We start from the raw sequence: 27,422 nt of genomic DNA, 5'->3' as shown, positions 1-27,422 counted from the left end.
GGGCTTACCCCACTGCCCCACAACACTGGCCCCATTTTCTGGAGCTCACATTTTTAGTCCTTCCATTGGGTTGATAGTAATCTATGATCTCAAAAATATTCGGGGGAATGAAAAATTTAGCAAAGTCCTGAAATGCATTTGTCTGCCTTACTGTCAATCAAGACTATTTCATAATTGCTCTGCTGACATAAATCTCAGTGCAGAAGTAGGAATAAATCTAAACTGCCGTGAAAGCATCGAAAGTAGTAGAGGTTTTTGACTCCTCCCCTTCTCTCCGTTAGCAGTGCCAAGACAGCCTGCAATGCCCTAAGCATACTGCTGCATTCCCCTTGCCTAAGAGGGGTTATCTGAGAATCGTGTGATGAGCTTCAAAAGCGTTCACAGAAGGTTACTGCTTGTCACAGTATTTACACTTAGACATACTAGAAATCACTTAAATTCCCATCCATAAAGGAAACCTTGTAAATAACTTAAAATATGCCCATACAATGAAATATAATGCAGTTAGAAAAAGAAGGAAGAAGGTCTCCATTCAGTAACATGGAGACATTTCCAGGATCCATTGTTAGACGGAAATTGAAAAAACAAAACTTCACAGTATGTACTGAATATTACTTTTTGCATAACAAAAAGAAATAGTTAGAATAATGCAGAAATTTGGAAAATAACTGTCTAATTTTGTGAGTGAATAGAATAGAATAGAAAGGATAAGGATGGAAATAAGTCCAGACTTACCTTAACGTCCAGTTGTGACTCTTTTTTTTTGGTAAGATTTATTTATTTGTTTGAAAAGCAGAAATAGATCTTCCATCCACTGGGTCATGCCATAAATGGCAGTAGTGACCAGGGCTGGGCAAAGCCAAATTCAAGAGCCAGAAGCTTCATCCACATCTCCCATGTGGGTACAGGACCCCAAGCACTAGAACCATCTTCCACTGCTTTGCCAGGCATACTAGCAGGGAGCTGGATTGGAAGAGCATCTGGGACACAAACCAGTGCCCATCTGGGATGGCAGTGTCACAGGTGGCAGCTTAACCTGCTGTGCCACAGCACTGGCCCCTACAGTTGTGATTCTTAAATCACTCAGATATTATACATATGTTAAAATATTCAGTCAGCAAATATGTGAGAGTATCTACAATGTGAGATACGAACATGGGCAAAAAAAAAAAAAAAGAATGATAATTATTGTTATGTTTCTTTAGGCCAATCTGCTAAAGAAACAAGAAAAGTGAAGTAGGGGAGGCCTTAAGATATTTGTACCTACTGAACTGTTTATATTATTGGTACTGCCCTACTAAATTTATTCCTGAAAAGTTATTTTTCTTCAATTCCTACAACTATTAAGGATCCTTTCTCCTTCTTGTATACTGCCCCCTTTGGCTAATAAGGAGAAAAAAAATGGGACAAGTAATTGTTTTCTACACTTTTTCAAGTATAATTTAAGTCATGGATCTGATTTCTTATATTCTGGGGGTAAGAAGATAACAGAATCTATGCAAATTATTCGCCAGTCTTTAAGTCATTACAATTATTAGAAACAGAACACATTAGAGGAAATATTACTTGATTCCTAATGAGCCATATTGTTTTTTCCCTTTAATTTTTATTTACTTCACCAACAGTGTCAATAATGTACCGTGTCTTACTAATATGTAATCGAATCCATGAAAGTGAAATGTGCTTTTGGAGTTAACCCTTAGGAGACAAGACTGTAGTAATTATTAAAATTATTTCAAGAAAATTAAATACAGAGGCTGGTATTACAACACAGTGGTTAAGCCACAGATGATGATACTGGCCTCCCTGGTAAGCACTGATTCATATCCTGGCTGCTCCACTTCCAATCCAGCTACCTGCTAAAAAGTTCCTGGGAAAGCAGCAGATGATGGCTACTGGCTTTGGCCTGACCCAAGCCTGACTGTAATGGCCATTTTGGGAGTGAATCATCAGATAGATTTCTGCCTTTCAACTCTGCCTTTCAAATAAATAAGTGTTAAAAAAAATGAAAGAAATTGAAATCTGACCATAGACAGAAAAAGCAATGCTTTGAAAATTGTTGATTTATTAAAAGGATAGGTTTTCCAGGGTCCAAAAATACTAAATGACCAAGCTTTTCCCTATCTTCTTATTTACAAGACTGATTTGTTAGGATCTTAAAGCACTTTTATAAAACAAAGGTTTGATGGTGTATATGGTGTGTGTCAATTAAAAATTGACACATGAAATTTCCCTTAGGCAATGTGCTTTACAAAAAATTAGTGGTGGGATCGGTAACAAGGCTCATTTGGTTAATCCTCCGCCTGCAGTGCTGGCATCCCATATGGGTGCCAGGTTCTAGTCCTGATTGCTCTTCTTCCAGCTCTCTCTTCCAGTCCAGCTCTCTGCTGTGGCCAGGGAAGGCAGTGGAAGATGGCCCAAGTGCTTGGGCCCCTGTACCTGCATGGGAGACCAGGAGGAAGCACCTGGCTCCTGGCTTCGGATCAGCACAGTGCGCCAGCTGTGGCGGACGTCTGGGAGGTGAACCAGTAGAGGGAAGACCTTTCTCTCTGTCTCCCTCTCTCACTGTCTAACTCTGCCTGTGAAATAAAAAAAAAATAAATAAATTTTTTTAAATTTCAAAAAATTAGTGGTAGGAAATTTAGTTTGGGTGAGGAGTAAGGTAAAGCTGTGATCTGTGTTCCTAGCTTTGGGTGCTGCCATTGCCCTTCAGCTGTGGGAAAGAAACGACGACGTGGGTTATACGTGTGTGGTAATGAGGTTCCTGCTCTTTATGCAGGAACGTTGTTCTGTTTAACCAAACTTAATTGGTACCTACTATGTGTCTGGCTCTTGAGTACTTCCTTTAAACCAATATCTTTCTAATTACATGGGTGAAGTTTTAAAAAATTTTACACAAGGCAGGCAGTCTGAAAGTTAAACTAACTGGATAAATAGAAAGGTACAAGATGACTGCAGTGGGAGAATGCTGTAAATAGCATGAGCACTCTGTGTGTTTCTAATGAGAATGTGAGGACTTTAATAGGTCTTCACAGAACTCTGTTCCAGTAAGGTTTTAGTGATAAGTCCGCAATCACATATTTTTTAAATAAAGATTTATTTATTTATTTGAATGGCAGAGTTAGAGAAAATGAGACAGAGATATCCATCTGCTGGTTCACTCCCCAAATGGGCGCAGTGGCAAGGGATGGATAAGGCTGATGGCAGGAGCCAAGAACTCCACCGGGGCCTCCCACATGTGTGCAGGACTCAAGCATTTGGGGCATCTTATGCTGCTTTCCCAGGCACATTAGCAGGGAGCTAGATCTAAAGTGGAGTAACCCTTGGGTCTAGTGCTGTGGTGTAGTGGGTAAAGCTGCCGCCTGTAGTGCTGGCATCCCTTGTGGGTGGCAGTTCAAGTCCCAGCTGCTCCACTTCCAGTCCAGCTCTCTCCTGTGGCCTGGAAAAGCAGTGGAAGATGGCCCAAGCCCTTGGGCCCCTGCCCCCACATGGGAGACCTGGAAGAAGCTCCTGGCTCCTGGCTTCAGATTGGTGCAGCTGTGGCTGTTGCGGCCAATTGGGGAGTGAACCATCAGATGAAAGACCTCTCTTTCTCTCTCTCTCTCTCTCTCTCTCTCTCTCTCTCTCTCTCTCTCTCTCTGCCTCTCTCTGCCTCTCCTTTTCTCTCTGTGTAACTCTGACTTTCAAATAAATATTTAGAAAAAATAAAGTGGAGTAACCCGTTCTTGAACCAGCACTCCTTGGGATGCTGGCATCCTAGGTGGTGGCCTAATGCTCCATGCCATGCCAGCCCCTGTAATCACATTATTACATAAAACTGCACTATTGTACTTATCAATGCTTTTCCTCATGCAGTAACATGGTTAAAAAAAATGGAGTGGTAATAACCTATGAAATTTGAATACTCTAAGCCAAAGAAGGCAAGATCTGGAAATTTTTTTTAAATATGAATGTATAGAATAAATATGCAACCCTCCTGATAATGTTGGCTGATGAAATGCAATTCACCAACTGTAATTCTGGCACAGAGACACAGATAGTGCCTGCACACACACACACACACGCATGCACACATACTCCCTCAGAATATCCTTAATCATTTGCTATCTTATTTACATTTCATTTTGTTAGAGTAAATTCTATCATTTGAACTTTTAAAAAATGTATTTCAATATTACTTAAGCAAAAATAAGGAATAATATGATTTGGTTTCGAATAGGTTATTACCATTCAAATATTCTAGATACATTATATTTTAAATTAAAATTAAAAAAACTATTTTGGCTTGTGGAACATTCTAAATGGAGACTTAGCTTTAAGTAATCAAAATTGCTTTAGTTGTGCAAAGCAGCATTAAAAGCCTTGTCCACTAATTGAGTGAAGCAGCACGGCTGAAGCAGTCTTGTCCCCTCATTAGATGGTCTTGCAGGCACTTTTTGTCATCCTGGGTTGCCAGGCACAATCCACTAGTACTGCTGGCTCAAATTAATGGGGATTCATTATGACACACAATGTCCTTGCTGTGCAACAACAATGAGAAGCCAGTGGGGCCTCTCTTACTGCTGCGTCTTCATGTCTTTCCTTCCCACTTTAGTTCAAGTGAGCACCTTTGCAAAACATTGTAACTTCTTCAGCTCACTGGTGATTGTAGATGCCACCTGGCTGGAGAATTGCATCTGGTTTATCTTCCACTGATGATAAACAAAGGGAATCTGGGGCAATAGACCAAGTCAGTCTGGAAAATGATGCCATTTTCTAAAGGAAGCAAAGTGTGTTCGTGTGTGTGTGTCTGCTCGCTGGGACTCCTTTTGGAGTATGGATGCTTCACCTGCGTCTGTTCATGGGCTATGTGAATAGGAAATACTGAAGTAGAATGTTTACAAATGTTTACAAATGTGATCTAAATCCAAATATATTGTAAGTTTTCTGACTATGAACTTGGTGATTCAACCCATTTTGGGCGAAACTTCTTATTTATATGGCAAGTACTGCTGTTAAAAAATACGGCTTTTGTGTTCAGTTTTAAATGTATTTTTATTTATTTGAAAGGCAGATAGAGAGAAAGATTGCCCATCCATTGGTTGACTTCCTGGTTGCTTACACCAGCAAGGGCTCCCCAGGCCCAAGCCAGGAGCCTTGAATTCAATCTGGGTCTCTTACTTGGATGGCAGGGACCCAAGTACTTAAGCCAGCACCTGCTGTGTCAAAGTGTGCACATTAGCAGGAAGCTGGATGGGAAGCAGGGTAGGGGGAGCTCAGACCAGGCACTCTGATAGGGGTTCCAGGCATACCAAGTGGAGATTTAACTGCTGCGCCAGGTGCCTGCTGTTACTTTTTATTTTTAAGGGCAGACAGAATAACTGCTGGGAGCAATGTTCTAGAAATGATTGGGCACTTCCTGACAGCAACTTTAAATTACGTTTCTATCAACCTGTTATTGTGTTGATGCAAACAATTACTTCTAGGTATAAAAGGAAGATTCACACTCTGCCCGTGAGAGAGTGTCTTGGTAACGTCTGAGCATGACTTTTCCTCTGAAGACCTGAAATTACCCATGAATGTGGAAAAGGTCGTGGATATTGACCAGTTGACTACACAGTGTTGGAAGTGGTGATTCTGAGGCGGTATGAGGTATAGGACAGTTGCATCACCCACTGGGTTCCCATGGCTGAGCCTAATCTCACTGTAGGACACCTAGTCCACACAACAGGGGCATGGTGTGATTTTAACAACATTAAAAGCCTGCCTAACCACTCACCATTTATTATTTGAAAATCCACAATTAGATTCATTGTTTTGGACTAGATTTTTCTTTAAAAAAAAATCCTTAACATAGGCGAATTGTTAGAAGGGCTAACAGGCTGCTATTAGTTATCAGTAATCATTTGTATTTGTATTGTTTATTTCTATTAACCCTGTACCCTCCCAAATCCGTTCAGTTAAGAACTTGGTGGCCATTACCTCATTCCTTGAGTTCACACAGTTCTTAGATAAAATATAAGTGTATCTGCTACTATGTAATACTTGATGTCTCTTTCCCAAATGCCTGCTTTCTTCATTAAATCTGTTGTAATCACATTTGATCCTCACATTTTCAATGAATAGAAACTCCATCCTCCTATTACATATTCCAAACACCTGGAAATCATCCTTGACCCCACTGCTAGCTTTCATCCACTCCTCTAGCCAATCCACTAGCACATTTGGTCTGCAAAAAGAATAGATTCTGGCTTCACCGTGGTTACTGTGCCTCAAGATAATATATACCTTGAAGGTTAGAACATAGACTCTGGCTTCATTTGCCTTTTGTCTATTCTTAACATAGCTCTGGAAATAAATGGGGACATTTGGGGTTACCTAAAGACCTGGGGATTGCTCTTGGTGTCTATGGGCCCAGTTTAGAGATGCTGAATGATGGCTCTCAAGTGCCTGATGGGCCAAAGATGAGTTGCTCATCTAAAATGCCAATTGTAACTCTATTCAGACACATTGAGCGTATTTCGACCTTAGTCACTTGAGTTCATTTTCTGCACAAATCACTGTAATGGCTTCTGCTTTTTCTATAGACCCAAGGTCAGCACCCTTAGAATGGCCTACAAGGCCTTAGACGGTCTGTTCCTGTCCCACTTACTTCTGTGATCTCATTTCCTGTTAATCTCTCATTCACTGTCTGTGTTACAGCCACAGTCAGATGATCCTGCTGTTTGCTCTGCTTGAAAATCTCTCTCTGCAGTAGACTTGTCTCACTCCCTTGTCCTCACCCAAACATCTTCATCTAGGTTACCCAGCCACAGGTTTCTCTCTCCTGTTCCTATCCACATTCTGTTTTATTTGTTTCCAAAGTATTTACCACCATCCAACACACAGTGCTGTGTTTTTTGTTTGTTTGTTTTTACCCATGGGGTTCTAAGCTGCATGAAAAAGGTTTGTTTGTTTTAGGATTTGTTTTATTTATTTGAAAGGCAGAGGTGAGAGAGAGAAGGGGGGCGGGGAGGGGTGGATCATCTATCTGCTGGTTCATTCCCAAAATGGATAGGGCTCAATGGGCCAAATCTGGGAGCCTAGAACTCCATCTGGTTTTCCTGTTTGAATGGCAGAGGCCCAAACACTTGGGCCATCTTCTGTTGCCTCTGCAGGAATATGAAGCAGAGCAACTGGGACGTGAACCAGTGCTCATAGGGGATGCTGTGTTGCAGGCAGTGACTTAGCCCTCTGTGCCACAACTCCAGCCCCTGTTTTTCTCCCTGATATTATCACATTATTAGAACAGTATCTGGACATAGTAGGTGCTCAATAAATAGCTTTTAAATGAGTAAATTGCAATTTTAAATAGCCTCAGTTGTATTGCATTAAAAAATGGAGATTTAAAAGATGAGAAGCTAGTATATATGTTGCTAGTAAAGAGAATTCCCAAGTGTCCTCATGAATACATTCATTCATCTCCCAAGTGTATTTATATATATGTGTGTGTGGGTATATATATATACCCACACACACATATATATTTAAAATTTTTTATTACTTTTTAATTACTTGAAAGGCAGAGAGATACAGAGAGAGACAGATAGAGCTGCCATCTGCTGGTTTACTCCACAAATGTCTGCAGTGTCTTGTACTGGAATAGGCCAAAGCTGGGACTCAATCTAGGTCTCCATGGAGTGGCAGGAAGCCAATTACCTGAGGCTTCCCTACTGGCTCCCGGGGTCCGTGCTGGCAGGAAGTGAGAATGAGAAACTGGGGCCAGGACAGAAAAGAAAAAGCCCCAGTTTCCAGAACATGAATACACAAATGTCTTCCCTTAGAACATTTCATTTCACCTTCCCCATCGTTTGATAACTAAAATTTAATTAAAAGACTTACACATGTTCTTGCTTTGGCATGAAAGATGACTGCAAGAGCAGTGAGATGATCTCACATTGATTAAGCCCTGATACTGGGCCAGGCACTCTTAGACTTGACTTGCATTAGCTCGTTTAACTCCATTAGCCATTATTTAAGGCATAGATTACCATAGTCCCCCTTTAACTCATGAGAGATACATATATCCCCAGTGGATGTCAGAAACCAGGGGTAGTACCAATCCCCAAACAGAACCTACTATTTTTAAATATACACACATAATGAAGTTAAATTCTTAAAATAGAAACAATAAGAGATTACAAAAATAGCTAATAATATATAATACTATAATATATAATATATATAATAATATATATATGATACGACTTTTAGTTCTTTGTAAATTCTGAATGTAAGTTCGTTGTTAGATGTATCATTTATAGGTGTTTTCTCCCATCCTGTAGATTGTCTTTTACTTTCTCGATAGTGTCCTTTGAAGCACAGAGGTTTTAAATTTTGGTGCAGTTGAATTTGCCTGTTTATTTTGTTGTTTGTTCAGTCTGTTCATCTGTTTGCTGTTATATCTGAGAAGTAATTGCCAAACCCTGGGTCATGAACACTTACATCTTCTTTGAAAATTTTATAGTTTTAGCTTTGTACTTAGACTTATCACCCATTTTGAGTTAATTGTTTTAGAAAGACATTTATTTGAAAGGAATAGTGACAGACAGAAGGAGAGGTAGAGAGGGAGAAGGCGGAGGTGGGTATCTTGGGTCTCCTGCTTACTCCCCAAATATCTGCAAAAGCCAGAAACTTTTTACTTAGCTTAGAACTTTATCTAGCCTTTCCCAGAGACAGGCAGGGGCCCAAATACTCAAGTTATCATCTGATGCTTCCCAGGATGCATTAACAGGAATTTGGATCAGAATAAGAGTAACTGGGACTCACACTGGTGCTCCAATATGGGATGCAGATATCCAAAGGAATGGTTTAACTCACTGCACCACAATACCCAGTCTTGAATTTTTTTTTTTTATGTATGTAAGGAAATAAGAAGTCCAAACTCATTCTTCTACATGTGGGTATCTCACTGAAAAAAACTATTATGTTCTGGCATTAATTCTGTACTATCAATGGGGTACCCTGCAACTCAATTCAATCTGACAGTCAATATCTAGAGTTAGCATTAGATCTGACATACTCAAGATGAAGGCCCCTACCAATACTGGTCATATTTTATTTACCAGCTGCAAGTGGGGTCCCCAGGCTGTATGCACTTCTGTTTGTATATGAATTTGGGAGTTCCCAAGACCCATGTTCAGGTTCCATATTTCAATAGAACAACTCAGAAGCCTTAAAAGTTCTATCCTTAGGATTATTGAAACCATGGACAACAAATATCCCTTCCTCCTCCTCCTCCAACAGGTAACAGCCAGTTATCTGAGGCTGCCTTACATACTAACAGCTTATACTAGTCTTACTAGTGCAGAGATAAGGGCTGGAGAAAGTCCTTTGAGCAGGCACCTTGGTAAATCATGTCTTTATATATATTGTATGTTCAAAGATGACTATTGAAATATCATAGCACGTGTGTCATGTAGCATTAGAATAAGCCTTCATAAGTTAACTCTTCCATCAGTTTGAGCTGATGTAAATACCCCTTTCCTCTGTACCTCTGTTTGGCCAAACTGCCTATACACTTGGGAGTTCCCAGGACCCCTTTTCAGGTTCAATATTTTACTAGAACAACTCACAGGACCCTTAAAATTCTAGCCCTATGATTACTGAAACCATAGACCACACAGGTTCACTTTTCCTCCTCCTCCTTAACAGCGAGTTACCTGAGGCTACCTTACATACTAACAGCCCATACTAGTCTTTTGCCAAAATAGTTGTTTTAATGAAAAAAGAATCTCTTTGGGGCTGGCGCAGTGGCTCACTTGGTTAATCCTCCACCTGTGGTGCCGGCATCCCATATGGGTGCCGGTTCTAGTCCTGGTTGCTCCTCTTCCAGTCCAGCTCTCTGCTGTGGCCTGGGAGGGCAGTGGAGGATGGCCCAAGTGCTTGGGCCCCTGCATCTGCATGGAAGACTAGGAAGAAGCACCTGGCTCCTGGCTTCGGATTGGCGCAACACTGGACATAGCGGCATTTGGTGAGTGGAGCAATGGAAAGAAGACCTTTCTCTCTGTCTCTCTCTTTTTCTGTCTATAAGTCTACCTGTCAAAAAAAAAAAAAAAAAAAAAAAAAGGAATCTGTTGTCTTGCTGTCTCTCCAGGCTCCATGACAAAACTGGACAGAACAGGCTACCTTGTAACTGGGGCCTGGGGACCTTAGCTCATAAAGATGGGAGAGTTATCTTATTATGGGTCATTATGTTAAATAACACACCTGCCATGACATTACACATTACACATACACATTACACATGCAATGACATTACACATGCAATGACATTACACATTACACATACGATGACATTACACATACAATGTGTATAAAGACATGATTGGTCAGGGAGAATGCACAAAGACTTTCCTCACCCCTTTCCTCTGCACCTGTTACCAAGTGTCCCATTGTTTCACCCAATTCTGCCCCAATTACCTGAAATCGCTAACTTCCCAAACCTTTCTGAATGGGGAGATAGATTTGGGCTTCCACCTGAGTTGTCCCTTTTGCCTACACACCTGTAATTAATAATAAATTGTCTCTCTCTCTCAAGTTGTGAATTCAGTGTCTTTATAACAGCCATACTGTGCATATGAGTGGAAAGTCCTGTCTTCTGATAACATTACCATTTTTATTATAAAGGATTCAAATGAAAAGGAGGAACATGAGATAGTTCTGGAAGGGTCTGAAGCATAAAATTTCTGTCTTTGTGAAGTTTGGTGAGCCAACACCTTCCTTGTACATCAGTGTATGTTGGTCATTCAGGAAGCAATATGAGTCTCATTGCTCAGAATTTTTAGTCAAGATTTTATTCCATGTGCATGATCAGAGTCAATGGCCACATGATTGAAATAACTCAATGTACAGATACTGTACTCTCCCCATGGCCCAGAGGGGGCTGAAGTGACATCCCTCTAATTACCTGATTGTTTTACTTTCAACACCTCCCATCCTGAGGCTATTTCTGGGCCCAGCCCTGAGTCACTTCGTTAGCATAACAAAGGCACACTTAACACACTAGGAATTTCTAGGGTATTTGAAGTTCTCTGCCAGGATCCAGGGACAAACCACAACTATCCCGCCTTCTGATGTTTTGTCTTAGCAATCTCGTCAAAATTCAGCCATAAATGTGTGAATTTATTTTTGCATTTTCAAGTCTGTGCCATTATGTAAATACCTTTAGGCTGCTACCGTGCTGCTCTGATTACTGTAGCTTTGTGGTATTATTTTTTTTTTTTTTAATTTGGGAAGTATGTATCCCTCATCTTTTTTCTTCGTTTTCAGGATTGTTTTAGCTATTTTGGATGTCTTACACTCTCATAAAAACTTTAGAATCAGTATGTCAGTTTCTGCAAAAAAAGGCAAGTGTGATATTGATAGATTATGTTGAAGCTATAGATGAATGGGGAATATTATAAATTTCAGAATATTAATTTTTTCTGATCTGTGAATGTGAGATATCTTTCTAATGCTTTAGATACCCTATTTTTCAACCATGTTTTTAGTTACTGTGTACAGTTTTCCATTTCTGTTATGAAATTTACACCTAAGTATTATTTTGTAATACAAATGAATTATTTTCTGAATTCCATTTTCAGGATATTCATTGTTAATATACAGAAATATGTTTAATTTTTCCATATATTGATTGTCCTGCAATTGTTCTGAACTTGCTAATTTTTATAGTTTTTTAGTGAATTAGATTTCTGTAAAAAGAAATGCTGTTTATAAATAGATACAATCATGCGTTGCTTAATATGGGTAATGCATCTTTAGATGGCTATGTCGTTTTGGGATATCGTCGCACGTAGTCATACCAAGACAACTACAACATCGCTAGGCAGTGTAATGGGATGGGACTTTTATGGTATATACAGTTTGTCATTGAAATGTTACGTAGTGCACAGCTGGAGTTTTACTTTTTCCAGTCAGGATGCCTTTCCAGCCCTAATGAATCTGGTTATAATCTCTAATAACTTGAATTAAAGTGATGTGAAAAGACATCCTTGCCTTTTTCTCAGTCTAGTAGGATAAGCAGTTTTTGACTGTTAAATGTTATGATTGGATTTTTCATAGATGCTTTTTAGATGGTTGAGGAAATTTCCTTCTCTGTCTAGTTTGTTGAGTGTCTTTATCATGAAACAGTATTGGAATTTGTGAAATACTTTTCAGCATGTGTGGAGGTAGTTGAATGATTTGGTCCTTTGTTAATATGATGTCACATTATTTGGTTAGATGTTAAACCAACTTCATATTCTTGAGATAAATCCCACTTAGTTATGGTGTGTATTTCTTTTTACTATTTTATGTGCTTTAAAATAATTTAATTACTCTTGGACTGACCCAAAATTACAGAGGCTTTTGAAAATCTTCTGTATACTAACAAGTAAAAGCTGTGCAAGTTGCGCAGTCCTAGATCACTTCTCAATTTGTGCCTCTAGTTTGCTAGACTGGTGTTCCAGAAGCAGAGTTCTGTTATCAAGCAGCTATCATTTTGAAGTATTATTTTTAAAATACCATATAACTTGATAATATAGGAGCATCCAAAAGCAAAACTATGAACATACATTTTATTTATTCAGTTTTAATAAGCCTGTTGCATGACCCCAGATAGCATTACTAAATGCTGAGACAGGTGCCAGTTTGAGTCCTGGATGCTGTGCTTCTGATCCAGCTTCCTGCTGATGCTCCTTGAAAGGTAGCAAAAGATGGTTCAAGTAGTTGAGCCTCTGCCACCCAGGATGGACTTTCTGGTTCCTGGCTTGGACTTGGCCCAGACCTGGCTTTTGCAAACATTTGAAGTACAGGTGGAAGATGATTTCTGTCTCTTCCTCTCTCGTTCTGCCTTCCAAATAAATAAATAAGTCTTTAAAAATGCTTAGACATCTGGAAACCATAGACTACAGTCATCTTGGGGGCCCAAATTTTAATAAAACAAAAATCAGCAATAAGTTAATGGTAAAGTAACTATATGTGTTCTTGTATTTATAGATTCATGGCAGGCATATGAAACTATTTTATAGATTAATTTTCAAAGACTTGCAAACTCCCCCCTCCCCGCAATGGGACCAGTGATTAGCTCTGTCACTAACACACTGGAATCTGGCTCTGATAAAGGGACTGCCTCAACTCTGTCCTCAAAGAGTTGTTATGTAGGCGCTGGGTTCTAGTCCTGGTTGCCCCTCTTCCAGTCCAGCTCTTTGCTATGGCCTGGGAGGGCAGTGGAGGATGGCCCCCTGCGCCCACGTGGGAGACCAGGAGGAGGCACCTGGCTGCTGGCTTCAGATTGGCACCATGGCGGCCATTTGGGGAGTGAACCAATGGAAGGAAGACCTCTCTGTCTCTCTCTCTCACTGTCTGTAACTCTGCCTGTCAAATAAATTTTAAAAAAATCTTTAAAAAAATTTTAAAAATATTAAAACTTCTTCTCAAAGGTTTACTTCATTTTAGTGTATTATGTGGAGGATAGTCTTATGTCTCATAAGTTATAGTTAGGTCGAAGTGCTCCCAAAAGATGTATCATTCTTGGGTTCTTCTTTAAAGTTAATTAAGTTTCTCAGAAAAAGAATGCTTAAAAATGAATTCAGCTTTGAGATGCAGTGACTAACTGTTGAGGAACAGTTTTTTTTTTCATACAATTTATTGAACTCTACTTAGTATAAAGTTAATCTTCTGTATATAAAGTTAATTGAACATAGATCTTAGTAAAATATAAGTCTGGGAATGGAAGAGGTGTGGGAGGGCAGGTACGGTGGTAAGAAGCGCTATGTTTTTAAAGTTGTACTTAAGAAATGCATCAAGATTGTATTCCTTAAATAAAAGATGTCTTTAGGGAAAAAAAAAAGTTGGGTGTTTATGGTTTTGTTTTGCTCTTTTGGTTGTTGTTTTTAACCTAGAAAACTCTAATCTAATATAAAGTTAGTATTTTAGTACCTTCTAGCACCCTGTTTTTATAAGTGCTAATAAATACATATTTAATCAGGTTAGTACCCATTAGAAGTGTTCTTTTTCATAAGTTATTGCAGCTGTAAGTATTGTCGTATGGTTAAGTATATTTTAAGTTAATCACTATGGACTCTATAAATGGTTATACTTGTCCAATTTCACTAAGGCTTGGCCCATGAACATTCTATATAAATATATCTTTAGCATATACATTTATACACATACGTATAGGCTCATATAAATGAATTAGTAATGCTTAAGATTTTAAAAGTGACTTGATATGGCTCAAAAATAAATGGATCATATTTTTACATTTTACTTGTCATTATATCCTGTAATGTCATTAATAAAAATTGGGTTTTTAGTTAATTATTCAGTCATCAGTCATTAACTGACACAGTCCTATGAGTCACACACTGCTATATGGTTAAGAATCTTGTCTAGAAAAAAACTGCTATGAAGAAACTTAAGATTTCTTTCAAAATTTTGGCTGGTGCTGTGGCTCAACAGGCTACTCCTCTACCTTGCGGCGCTGGCACACTGGGTTCTAGTCCCGGTTGGGGCGCCGGATTCTATCCCAGTTGCCCCTCTTCCAGGCCAGCTCTCTGCTATGGCCCAGGAAGGCAGTGGAGGATGGCCCAAGTGCTTGGGCCCTGCACCCGCATGGGAGACCAGGAGAAGCACTTGGCTCCTGCCTTCGGATCAGCGCCATGTGCCGGCCGCAGCGGCCATTGGAGGGTGAACCAACGGCAAAGGAAGACCTTTCTCTCTGTCTCTCTCACTATCCACTCTGCCTATCAAAAAAAAAAAAAAATTCTTTCAAAATTTTGCAGTTGAAATCTTTAACTCTATGATGTTTAATTTTTTTCACCAGAATATTTTGCAATTACTGTGATTTCTATTTAACAGTTTTTGTCCTTCTCTTTTTTCTTTTTAGTGTTGGAAGAAATAGATAATATTCAGGACATCAGAGTAGGATTGGTTGGCCTGGAAGATCCAGCAGGTCAGGACATTATCATTTATTTATTTTTCTGCCATCAATGTTGCACTTCTTAAATCTGTTAGTTGCTTATTTCTTATATGTACTTACTTGGGGAATATTCTCATTTTCACAAATCCTGACTAACACCCCATATAAAAAGCCTAGTATGTAGCTATTCTTTTAGGATTTGAAAATGAAAAATAATTTAAAGAAACTTTGAAAATATAGAAGAAAATATTTTTTAACCTTGTAAGATACACAAGTACCTTGATTTCTATTACTCTTTATGTTGTATAAAATATTCTGAAATGAGATTCTTGGATGACTTCGCCAGAATGAAATCCTTAACCATATAAAATGTTAATAACTATATGCGGTAGTAGGAAAACACTTGAGTCCTGAAAGTCGAGCGTCCTTCCTTCTTGAATACTCTACTCAAGTCCATCTCTACAAGCTCTTGACACTCTGATTCAAAGTTCATCTGGCTGCTAACACCGGTTTTAACTCTGAGATGTTGGCTACCATGTATACAACAAAGGTTAATTAAAACAGACAATGTCTGTATAAGCAGAAAGTTCTAGAGAGTCAAAAGGTCTCCTGGGAGCAAGTTTTGCTATTGGTCACACTCCTCAGTGAGCGGGAGCCAGGCTGGCCTCTGTTTTCAGCATTATATGTGTAGCGAGTTGTGTTCATCTCTTAGTTCAAGGTCATTTCTCAGTTATCTTAATCAGTGATTACAACTCTGACAACCACTATTGCTTTGCTGTTTACAGAAGACATGGGGACTTTGTTTCTCTGTTACCCCTCTCATTGTTCCCTGGAGTTTATCTCTGCTCCTTCTCATCCACTTCTCATTTAGAACAGCTACCAGTGGCCTTTGTGTTCTCATTACAAAGAGATCAATGCCTTTGTCCTACAGTTTTATCAGATCTCTGCAAGTAAAATTTTGTGCTCCAACAGAAGTGAAGCTTAAAGTTCTTCACACTGGATACTTTCAGAGATTTTGTTATTTTCCAGCATGAATTTTACGATTTAGACAGATTTTTGTTGGTGTATATCCTGAGAGATCACTGGCCCCAGTATAAAGAAAAGATAATTTTGAGTATAGGGCATATGTTCAAATCTCTGCTATTAGCTAAATTAAGAATCTTGCAAAAAGCTGTATTTGAATATTTTGTTCAAGTAATTTTGTAATTATGTCTGCACTGATTCTTGCAAAGTTGAGAGCCACTTTGAGGGTGGTGTTTTCATAAAGAATTTTCTGATAATCCTGCTAAATTTTCGGTTTATAATATCACTCAACACTAAAATCAAATAAATGAAACGGAACCTAAAAGTTGTGGATACTCTTTGTTTCCAACTCTGATGGAAATGTGGACCTTAAATTGAATACATTGATTATTTGAGTTTTGTGTATTTGGAAGCAAAATCAGGAAGGAAAGACAAACATCTCATAGGTCTCAAGAGATAAAAAGCTTTGTTCCAGTCCATTTATTTCATAAGCCTAAACTGCCACCCATTATCAGATGGAATACAAGTGACAGAACTAAATCTTTGTTTCTTGGCATGATGTAGAATTACCACATGATGTTGCCTTATAGGTAAGGAATACAAATTGTTATGCACATGACAATTTGCACCCACATAAAGTATCATCACATTTGCTATTTTCATCAACTTATAATTTTAGAACACAGTTGATATTGCTATTTCACTTTGTGTTATATTGATATTTGTTACCTAAGCTTGTATTCCCACCATTTTTACTATCAGAATATACATGCAAAAGTATATATATCCATTTATTTGTGATTATTTAATATAATTTTTGTTGAGAATTCTTCTGTATTCTAAGTCATCAACCAAGAAGTTAAAGTCATCAGGACTGAGGTGTTAACAGCTGGGAACAGATATAAGCAGAAATTCAGTGTAGTACTGGGCAAGGCTTCAGGACACCACAGAGTAGTACGGGATTAATTTCAACCTTAAGTAACTGAAATAGAAACGACAACAAGTAATGGTCTTTTATTGACTTACTGGTCATTTTGGTATGGGGCCATGAAGTGTTTTGCGATTCTTTTTATTGGAAATACATTGTTGATGGATTGAGGAACCATGCCATGCCAGGAAACCTGGCATGGGAGTTGACAGTGAAGTGAATTTCTGCTTGGTGGTGAAAGTTGGCTCCCTTGGGAAGGAAGGGCATCCAGGCTGAGAAAATACTCTGGAAAGGGTCTGAATGCCATGTGCGGTTTTGGAGAAGATCGTGTGGAATAATCGAAATGAAAGAGATTCTCAGTTTTGAACACTGATCCCATTGCTTCATCAGCTTTGTCCATTTATGTTTACTTTCTTATGCACAGAGGGCAGGGCTGCAGGCTGTAAGCACTAAAGCTGGCTTTATTGACATACTGGAATACAGGCATTTCTGGAAGATGGTCCTGTTTAGTGAAGTGTTGAGAACCACTTGTATACTCATCCATGTATTCCTATTGTGTGATGGACAGTCTGTCTCAATATAGCTTGACTTTCCTCCATCTCATTTCTTGATGAGCATTTCCATCTATTCAACTTTGCACAGTCTGCTCTGTCAGTTACAGAGAAAAGATGGATTGATTTGGATTGATTGTCCATCCACATCTCAGTCTACATCTTCCTCAAGTGGGGGAAGAACTGTAAAAGGATCTGTTGCCTTACACAGTAACAGGAAAGACTCATTATGCTGGCTTCCTTTGGATGCTTATAGAAAAATGTGTGACTCACAAATGATTTAACTCATCTCCATCTCTGTCTCTCTCTCTTTATAGTAGTTAAATACTCTGGTGGTGTTGTAGAGATCTGCCAAACCTAACTATGATCATGTGACTACTGAGAAGTTTTTGGGCAGAAGTGCCAGCTAGACAAGAGGAGCCCTTTCTCTGAACACTGCCTGAGTGCTTGCCTGGGGTGTCCCCAGGAACAGGAGCTGACACAGGTGTTCAACACAGTTGCTTACTGCTTCCCACCAAGAAAGATGGGGGGTTCTTAGCACTGCTGGGTTGTTAGCACTCAGCGGATTTGGCAAGCAGTCAGCCCTGGCTGTGGATTTCCCTGGGGAAAATAAAAGCCACAGGGAAGTCATCAGTGTGACCTTCTGCTGGGTAGTTGGCACACAGTCACACCACAGGAAAGCTTTCAGTTGTCATTCGCTGAAGGAGCAGCTATCAGGTGCTGATGGAGGCTCCCCATTCAAGGTGGAAGGTGGAGAAGGAAAAAAACAATATTGAACAGAAGCTTACCAAATAATTCCCCATCTTGAAGCTTAATACCAACTGATCTGCTGATAAAAGGGGATGGGGGGTGGGGAGGTTCCTTTGGTTCTGTAAGCACAATTATAAGCTTTCCCATTTAAGTCTGACCCATCATATTGAAATGCTGTCACTAGTATCATTAGCAAGGAAAGTGTTGATAACATAGTCAAATGCACAGCAGAGTTCTGGCTCTTCAGTGTCTGGACTAACTCCCAATATTAGGAATAGGAGTCAAACTGCCATCACTTTTCCTGTGCTAACAGACGCCCTGCCATTAGCAGTCTGAAGGCAATTTTAATAAAACACATAGCCCTGCTGAGTTGGTCGCTAAAGATAAATAAGCAATGCAGAAAAGAAGCTTTTGTTTAAAAGTAATTATTTAAACTATGCATTACAGGTAATTTTCTTTTACCAGTAAGGCAAATGCTATCAGAATTTCAATAATAATTTTGTGGCACTTATCTAAATAATGTGATATTATCATTTCTAAGAGGAAAAGTGGGGCTTGATTTTCAGCTACATCTGAGATGAGGGCACATTGGTTCCAGGTATGATGTAGATGTGTCTTACAGCTGATACCACGTGTTTGGATGAAGTGTCAAATTCTGTAACACTTTTATAGAAATGTAACATGCTGGTGATAGAGTTCTGGGAACTGTAGACTTGACCTCCAGACCCAACTTAGAACAGGAGGCCACAAGACCTTTTTCTTTTTCCTTTGCGATCAGAAAGGAAATCACATTTCCGTCTTTCAAACACTCTTTTCCTAGGGTCCACAGACCGCAGTCACAACGGTATAATAAATGTGCACGTGTTCCGGGAGAGCCAGTGCTTTGTTTGCCACGCTCAGAAAGCTTTTTAAGAATCTATTTGGAATCCATTAAAACCAACACCTTTTCTTTCTTTTTTAGTGGTGACACAGTACATGCCATTCTTCCATAGAATTGGCTCTGGCTTGCTGAAGGCAGAGTGAGAATCTGCCTCTAGTAAGTGTGATGCCTGAAAGCCCCTGTCGTCCTCTGGCTTCTGGTTAGAAGCAAAGCTGCATGAGCTTTGAAATGCGAGACCTCAGTTCAAATCCCACTCACATCCAAGCTCTTTTTTATTCCCCCATAGGCAAATTAGTAGTCTTCCCTAGGACGGACTGTCCACAGCTGCAAAATGGGGATAGTAATTAGACCAGCCTCTCAGGTTTGTTATGGGAATGAAATGAGGAGATGCATGTGAGGCATTTGGGGTGGCTTCCAGCACAGAGTAAGTGGGGGGAACGGTTGATTCTATTACTGACAACATGTTATCAGGGGAAGTTACAGGATGAACATTGTGCTAGGAGCTGGGACAAATAGGTTGATTTATATGGTCCCTAATTCAAAACGGAAAAGTTAAGTGCAAAACAGACATTTCAGCCGATGACTTCAGTGCTGTTTGCCACTTGTTGAGTGGAGGTGTGGCTCTTGGGGCATGCAGAGGAGGCTCAGCTTCATCTTGGCCATGGGGAAAACGACTGCAAAATCTTCTTGGTTTGTTCAGATTTTTAAAGACGGGACACCACGCTGTTAGTTTTCATCTGCACTCTTGTGATCAAAGTCAACCATTTTTGTTTCCCAAGAGTAATTTTCTTTTTCACCCTAGCTCATTCTCTCTGTTCCTGTAAAACCTTGTCCTTAATTGTTAGAACTGTTGTTAGATGGTATCCATAAGCAGTGAGACAAGGTAAGCGTTGATTAATCACTCAAATGCTAGCTAGCATCTCTGCTAAAATGAGTTGGGGGTAGTAGAAAGCCTCCTGTTATTCTCCTGTTTTGGCTGATAGGACTGCAAAGTGATAGAAGCTTCTAGAGAGGAATTTGGTGATATCAAACAAATCTTTTTGACCCAGCAACCCCATGTCTAGGAATTTATCCTCAAGGCATAACTTCAACAATATGGAAATCATGTGCTCCAGGTTATTGAGTGTAGCATTGTTCGTAACTGTGACATATTAAAAACTCCCTACATGCTCATGCATGACAGCATAGCTCAATCCTTAACCTCCAAACAGTGGGATCCCAGCCAGCTGTGGAAAGAATGGACAGGCACAGTGATTTCCAGGCTGCATTACCCTATAAAAAAAAAAGATTAAAAATGTCATATAGAACAAAAAGAAAACACACATGTACCTGCTAATGGGGATCAACAAATAGGAATGATAAACTAGAAACTCATGAAATTGTTGACTTACGTAAGTTGGGCCCAGGGGAGGGGTGAAGAGAATGCCAGTGGAATAGAATGGATTCAAAGATGTATCTGAATGTATGTTGGTGGGATAATGTTTCAGAAACTCAAAAAAGCAAGCAAGTGATTAAAATAAGCTGGAGTCTTGGAGAACTCTAAGTGAAATGCAAAAATTATGAGAGGTGTTTATAAAGTTTGTGAGAGAATATTATGAGAAGGATATGCACGGATGTCAAACTACTTTTGTACCAAAGCGACTTATTTTTTAATTCTGATTTTCTGTGACTCTTTTGAGGAACCCTCATAGCAAGTAAATTGAACTGTATTTATAGGAATCACACTTAAAGGAGATGGGGCGCAGAGTGAACCTAAGTAGTTTGTGCAAACAATATTTGGAATTTAGACTCTAAGCTTAAAAAACCAAAAACCAAAAAAGCAAAAAAGAAATACTTTACTGCAGTCACAGTATTTGTTTTTCAAAGATACAGGTTAATGATTCAGTTTTTCACAGGGGTGAGGTTTAACGTTTCTCAGAGTCCTTTAAGTACATCCTAGAATTGTGGATGACGAGCCATCTTTGTCACCGTGAAAGAATGGGTAGGATTGATATGAATCCTATTCTGTTGGACCAGATCTGAGATATCAATTAAATAATAGATGCATCAAAGAAATAAGGGTGTGCATGTGTCAACTAACATATGTATCCCTCATTCTTTGCGATAAAGAGTCTGGAAACAGCAGCATCCCAATGGGGATAAGATCCTGGTGTTGGTTATGTTCTTTGCCAAAGAAACCAGAAACACTTACAGAAACTGGATGATTTGATTCTTAGGCTGGAACCAGAAAAAGTCCAGCTGAAAATTGGAATATCTTGTATTGCTATAAAGGAAGCAAAGTAAAAAATTTTGGAAAAACATGTTGAAAGTACACAGGAACCTGTTTCAAGAGGCTTCCAGCGGCCAGATCTGGGACACTGACCTGAGAAAGCAGTGTGAGTGCAGTATTTTACACTCAGTTGACTTCATGCTGTTGTAACAGTTATTTAACAAATAAACAGAGGAGAAAGGAATGGTCTTTCTTAACAGTAAAATGCAAATTAATAAAAGAAAAAAGAATAACAGGAATGGAAAAACTACCATTTAGTAAAAACAACAGTAATAATTGTTTCAGGGAAGACTCATTAAGTGGATGTTAAATTAGTAACAGAAAATATAATGACCCATAGGGTATTTCCACAGTACCAAAGAATATCCTCTTACTTGCTAATTCCAAAGGAGAAAGTTATAATTTTTGTGGAAAATCCTAGCAGACATCACCTTAGACAAATGATCAAACCAGCCATGGGATTTATCAGCATCAAGTGGCTCTCATATGATTTGCTGAGAAAGGCACACAAATCAGTTCCTATCATGTTCTTGTCCCCCCCCCCCCAAAAAAAAATGAACATAATTTAATTATGAAGAAATATCAGACAACTCAGATAGAGGGGACATACTACAAAATAACTGGGCATAGTCTTAAGAAGTGTGAAGGTTATAAAAAATCAAAGAGAGTTTCAGAATTGTCCTAGAGAGAAAGAGACTAAGAAAATGTGACAATTAGATATTGGCTTACTGTCCAAGAAAGGACACAAGTAGGACAGTTGTTGAAATTTGAGTAAGGGCTATTAGTCAGCTAGAGGTGTTGCATCAATCTTAATTTTTCGCTTTTGACCATTGCACTGTGGTTCTCTCAGATGTTAATACATGTGGAAGCTGGGTGAAGGATATGTGGAAACCCTTTGTATGATTTTTATAATTTTTTCAGGCCTGAAGTTACTTCATAATAAAATGTTAAATTCAGAAATGAAAAATTTAAATACATGCTCTAAATAAAATGTATATAAGCATTGTCATTCTTCTTTGTTACCATAAAGAGGAGCATTTACTATATACAAATGATAATGTTGAATGACTGAAGGAAGAAGGGAAAAATTGCAGGAGAGTAGTAGGTTTGTAACAGAGTGAATTGGGTCTGATTCTGTTATCTGGCTCTTAGCACACACAGAGTAAGCCTTGAGGGTACTTACCATGCTTTTATATGTTGCTAGTATATTTGCCAATAAAATAGGAATACTGCTTTTAGCAATATGGTTTCTAATTATTCACACCAGTGGAGGAGAGAAGAGATGAGTTTGGAGCCCCAAAATAATTTTAAGAAGCACTCGTGAAGATCAAGATTTAATGCCAATGAAGGATCAAGTGTGTTGGGGTAGATGTGAAACCCCAGGTTATAAAAGTACTTCTGTAGAGTGAAAGCAGAGCTAGTAGTACGTTAATTGCCATGGGTATGTGTGAAGAGATGAGTTATGAAATCAAAGCTAAGAAGAAAGGAGGGGCACAGTGCAAATGCAGCTGGCCAGTGTCTGAGGGCAGATGAACTTAACAACAAAGTCAGGTGGCTGACACCACCTGAGGCTTGTGGGGCCAGTGCGGTAGGCTAGTACTTACTAATACTTTGTGACAGCATCAGAAAGCTAGGGTAAAGGATCAGCAGCAATTCACAGTAGCAGAGTTCCGTGTTCCACCAGTTTGTTTTCGTGTGTGAATGTTAAAAAATGTCAAGTTTACAATAGATAGAAGAGATGAGCAGAGACATAGATACTGTTACCTGCTTTAAAGAAGCACAGATTCATAGCTTTCCAGTTCCATTCAGCTAACAAGTTAGAAAAGATTTCCTTTTTTTTTTTTTTGAGATTTTATTAATTTATTTGAGAAGTAGAGTTACAGAAAGTGAGAGGGAGAGACAGAGAGAAAGATCTTCCTTTGGCTCGCTCCCCAAATGGCTGCAGTGGCTGGAGCTGTGCCGATCCAAAGCCAGGAACCAGGAGCTTCTTCCTGGTCTCCCATGCTGGTGCAGAGGTCCAAAGACTTGGGCCATCTTCTACTGCTTTCCCAGGTTATAGCAAAGAGCTTGATTGGAAGAGGAGCAGCCGGGACTAGAACCAGCACCCATATGAGATGCCGGCACCACAGGCGGAGGATTAACCTGTTGCACCATGGAGCCGGCCCCAAAAAGATTTGTTTTCTAAACCAGTGTTCACTTGAGTTCATGAAACTTCTTTCAGTAACAGAGTACTTCCTAAAATTACATGACATTTTTGTGTATAAGATTATTGAGCTGTATGTATTTTTCTTGTGAGAAAAGAGCACAAATTAACTGATCCCATTAGTTTTTCAAAGAGGTCTTTGACTTAAAACAGGATAAAATACAAATTTTTCTTCCCACACTAGTTCAAAATGTGGAGTAGAAACATATTTGCCAGACGTGGGAATATAAAGCTCTTATAGTGCATGTACTCAAGATGTGTCAGAATCAATAGCATTTAACAGAGAGAGTGTAGGACTTGCCCAGAATCTCTAAAGTTAGTGCCAGAAATAAAACCAGAACTTGAGATGCCAGCAGTCAGGAAACTGGTAATCTCCCTGACCGTGTCATCCATTGTCTTCTGTGCAGGTAGTTCTCAAACAGCCTAGCACTGCCTAGGGACACTGAAGTCCAGTTCCCAGCGTGGGTACCAATGCAAGAGGTCAGATCCAAAGGATGCTTGAGCAGCAAGCCAGTTCCAGTGCTCTCGTGAGATCATGATTAGCATTTTGAGCATAAGGGTGATTTGAATAAAATTCTGTGGATTGCTTGAGAATCTTGGGGGTGGAGTTGGGGGCAAGATTAGAATTTTCATACCAAGATAGAATGAAAACTGTCTTTCAATTATGGCAGAGGACTTAGGGTGAATTCTGAGTGTGTGGTCTCATCCAGCACCTGAAACAGTCCAGGAGCTTTAGCTTCCTGAATCACTCTGGGACGCTGGAAGAGATGCTCTGTCCAGGGGCAATACATGCTTTCCCTGAAGAATACTTCCAGTAATGTAAGATTGGCTACATGGCTTTGATATTTGCTAAAAATGTCACAATATCTGCAAAAACACCAAATATTGTCCCTGTCTATTCTCGTGTGTACTGCCATTGTAGAATAAATCAAATCACAGAAAAGTATTTTTTTTTTTATCATTAGAAACAGTCTCATTCAATCAGTCACACATATAGGAAGGTACTTTAAAAAGTCCATGGAAAAATGAAATTGAAAAATAAGTTTATTTTGGCATAAAACAAATGTGAAATCACATGTATTTTTTCAAAACATGTTTTTCGTAAACTTTTTCAAGATCCTCCTTATGCATGGATTTCGAGTACTTTTTGCACCAAAGTAAATGTATCTTCTAATTGCCTTTTCCATAAAATTTTTGAAATATCCTTGTATATATTTTGTAAGAAACCAGCATTTATATTTATGAAAACCTTAATATCAGCATGTGTTTTAAAAAATCATACAAAATTTAAAATTTAATCAAATCGGTGATATGATTGAGAGAGCAGTGCAGAAACTAAGCTCTAGATGTTGCTTATCTAAGTCACTGATTTTGCAGGCGTGAAACTGAGGCACAGAGAGGTTAAATTCTGAATCATTTTACACAGTTAATAAGTGACAGAGCCAGAAAAAGTACCCAGATTTCCTGATTCCTGGCCCAGTTTTCTTCCCACGATGGCATGGTGCCTCCTGACACATAGGAGATTAGAGCACATTCGTATTTGTTGAAATGCATGAGAAGTGTTTGGGGGTCTTTTTGATAATGTTCTTTGGAAGCACTGGGGTCATTCTGTCCTTGGGTTTTTGTTTTGTTCTATATTCTAAAATTGGTAAGTGTATAATGCCCTTTATCCATCTCACATCTATAGGGGTCTACTTCTTTCTGTTCAACGGTCTGCCTGTGGCTGTCGAAATTAACTTCTTCTGTTAGCATAAATACGTGTGCACCTTTGAGTTAGCAGCCCTTGAGTAGCTACCTTCTAAGTGACTAATCTAAGAAATCACCTCGATGTTAAGTGTGCTGGATTGCAAATATCGTTTGCCTAGTACTGCAGTGGTAGTGTAGGGATTTGCAACTGGCAGGCAGGAACTGAATTGCCATCATTTGGCTTCAGCAGGAATTAGAGTCTTGTCTCCAACATAAGCCTGAGCCAAGGTACTGTCTCCTTTTTTCTAATTTTAGTTGGAACCATTGGCACTGATCTTACCTAGACAGACTAGTGTTATTTCTACCCAGCACAATCTGCTGGGATGGGCTCTGGTCCAAGCCATTCAGTTGAACTTCTCCCCCTCATTTACCAAACAGTGATATGATTGGATGTGGAGGGCAAGAGCTTTCACCCTTTACGTTAGAAGTCATCCGTTCAGACGTAGAGATTCTAAGTTTAATTGGTTCAATGTATGACTCAGAGAGACTTGGCTGTTAGGACTGAAAATTGCAGCATGCTTTAATTGTGGGTCAGGAAGCAATTATCTGACATTTTGGTGCCGGGACACGGATATTGATATGTGTAGCTGTTTAAGGACAAGGGAAAAGGTGAGAAGTGATCTCTACTTTTCAGCACTTCCTTGCATTATTCTGGAGCAGAGGAGTTGAACAAATGTCCTATTGTGGTATCTAATCTTGGGCATCCATCGCTCATGTCCTGGGCATAGCGCTGTGCTGTGGCTCATGTCTCCAGCCCCTTGACCACCTTTCACACCTTGGGATGGAGAGAGGACATCACAGTCTTTCAGACCTTGGGCCTCTGCACAAGTGCATCTGTACTCTTCTCTCCCTACTTCACTTGACTGTGTGATAAATTCAGGGCTGCCTGTCTTATCTTACTGAGGCCACATAGGAAGCAGCCCTCAGGTCCTCTTTTAATTCAGAGCCTAAAAATCAAAGGGTTTCTGTTACATCCCATCCATCCTTTCTGCTCCAGATTTGCCTTACAGGATTTGAATACAGGGCCATCTAATATTAGCATTAAGGTCCGTTTGTTCTGTGATTCTTCCTTCTCAGTAGTTGAGAAATGCCAAAAACTTTGGAGATTTTTTGTGATTGCATATCTGTAGTGATATTTCTACTGTAAGAGCACAGGGTTTTCCCCTGTCGTTTCTCTGACCCAAATGAGAAAGATTATACACAAAATGAGGAGACTTCATACATCAGGTTATCTCTCCTTAGATTGTCATTTAGAGACCTCACTGGTAGATAGAAAAGACAAACCCTGGTCTCATGGAGGTCCTCGTGAGTTTACATTGAGTGTATTAGCTATTTTTAAAAATTTGTTTGAAAGGTAGATGAGAGGGGAGAGACAGACACAGAAAGAATGAGAGCTTCCATCCTCTCATTCAATGCCTCAAATGCCAACAACAGCCAGGGCTAGGCCAGGCTGAAGCCAGGAGCCTGGAACTCAATGTGAGACTCACATGGTGGCGAGGGCCCAACTGCTGGAGCCCTTAGCCACTGCCTTCCAGATGCACATTAGCAGGTAACTGGGATTGGAAGCAGAGCCAGGACTTGAACCGAGGTACTCTGATATGGAATATCAATGTCCCGAGTGAAGTCTTAACTACTGTGCCAAATGCCCACCCGGACCTTGTTAGTTTTTATTCTCCAAAACAATAGATGTAAGCACAGCCATAAGAAACTCATAAATAGAGCCAGAAAAACAACCAGAGAATATGTTTAAGTTTTGTGAAGAAAAGTTCATGGAACTGACTCTCAGATCCTAAAGATCTGATTGAAGATGGCACATCTTTATCCAAATGGAAAAGAGTGCCATAAATTTAAACCACTGCAGTTCTTTCTCCACTGCTTCTCTCTGATTTTCTGTCCTCTTTTTGAATGGTGGCTGTGCCACACCCTGTTGCTCACTTTTGTCTAGTTTTGAACAATGAATGAGCTGTTCACTTACAGTGTGAGTAGCTCAATAAGATTAGTAATAATAAATAGTTATTATTAAACACTTAGGTCTTGTTTTATGTGTATTAGATGGATTATGTTAATTATCAGAGCAGTCCTTTGAGCCGAGTATCACCATTATCTTCATTTTACAGATGAGTGAGTTGACCAAAAGAGAGAAGGAGAGAGG

At 39.4% G+C, this 27,422-nt stretch overlaps 1 protein-coding gene across 1 annotated transcript in view; it reads left to right on the top strand.

Moving 5' to 3' along the window:
• Positions 1 to 27,422, top strand: part of SOX5 (SRY-box transcription factor 5) — a 786,191-nt gene that overhangs the window by 52,348 nt on the left and 706,421 nt on the right. Inside the window, exon 2 of the mRNA XM_062194939.1 lies at positions 14,888 to 14,953. The gene's annotated coding sequence lies outside the window, so the exon portion shown is untranslated. The remainder of the gene's footprint in view (positions 1 to 14,887; positions 14,954 to 27,422) is intronic.

The sequence above is a fragment of the Lepus europaeus genome, chromosome 6 (genome assembly GCF_033115175.1).
Source record: "Lepus europaeus isolate LE1 chromosome 6, mLepTim1.pri, whole genome shotgun sequence".
NCBI lineage: Eukaryota > Metazoa > Chordata > Mammalia > Lagomorpha > Leporidae > Lepus > Lepus europaeus.
This window is presented reverse-complemented; position numbering and strand designations above follow the sequence as displayed.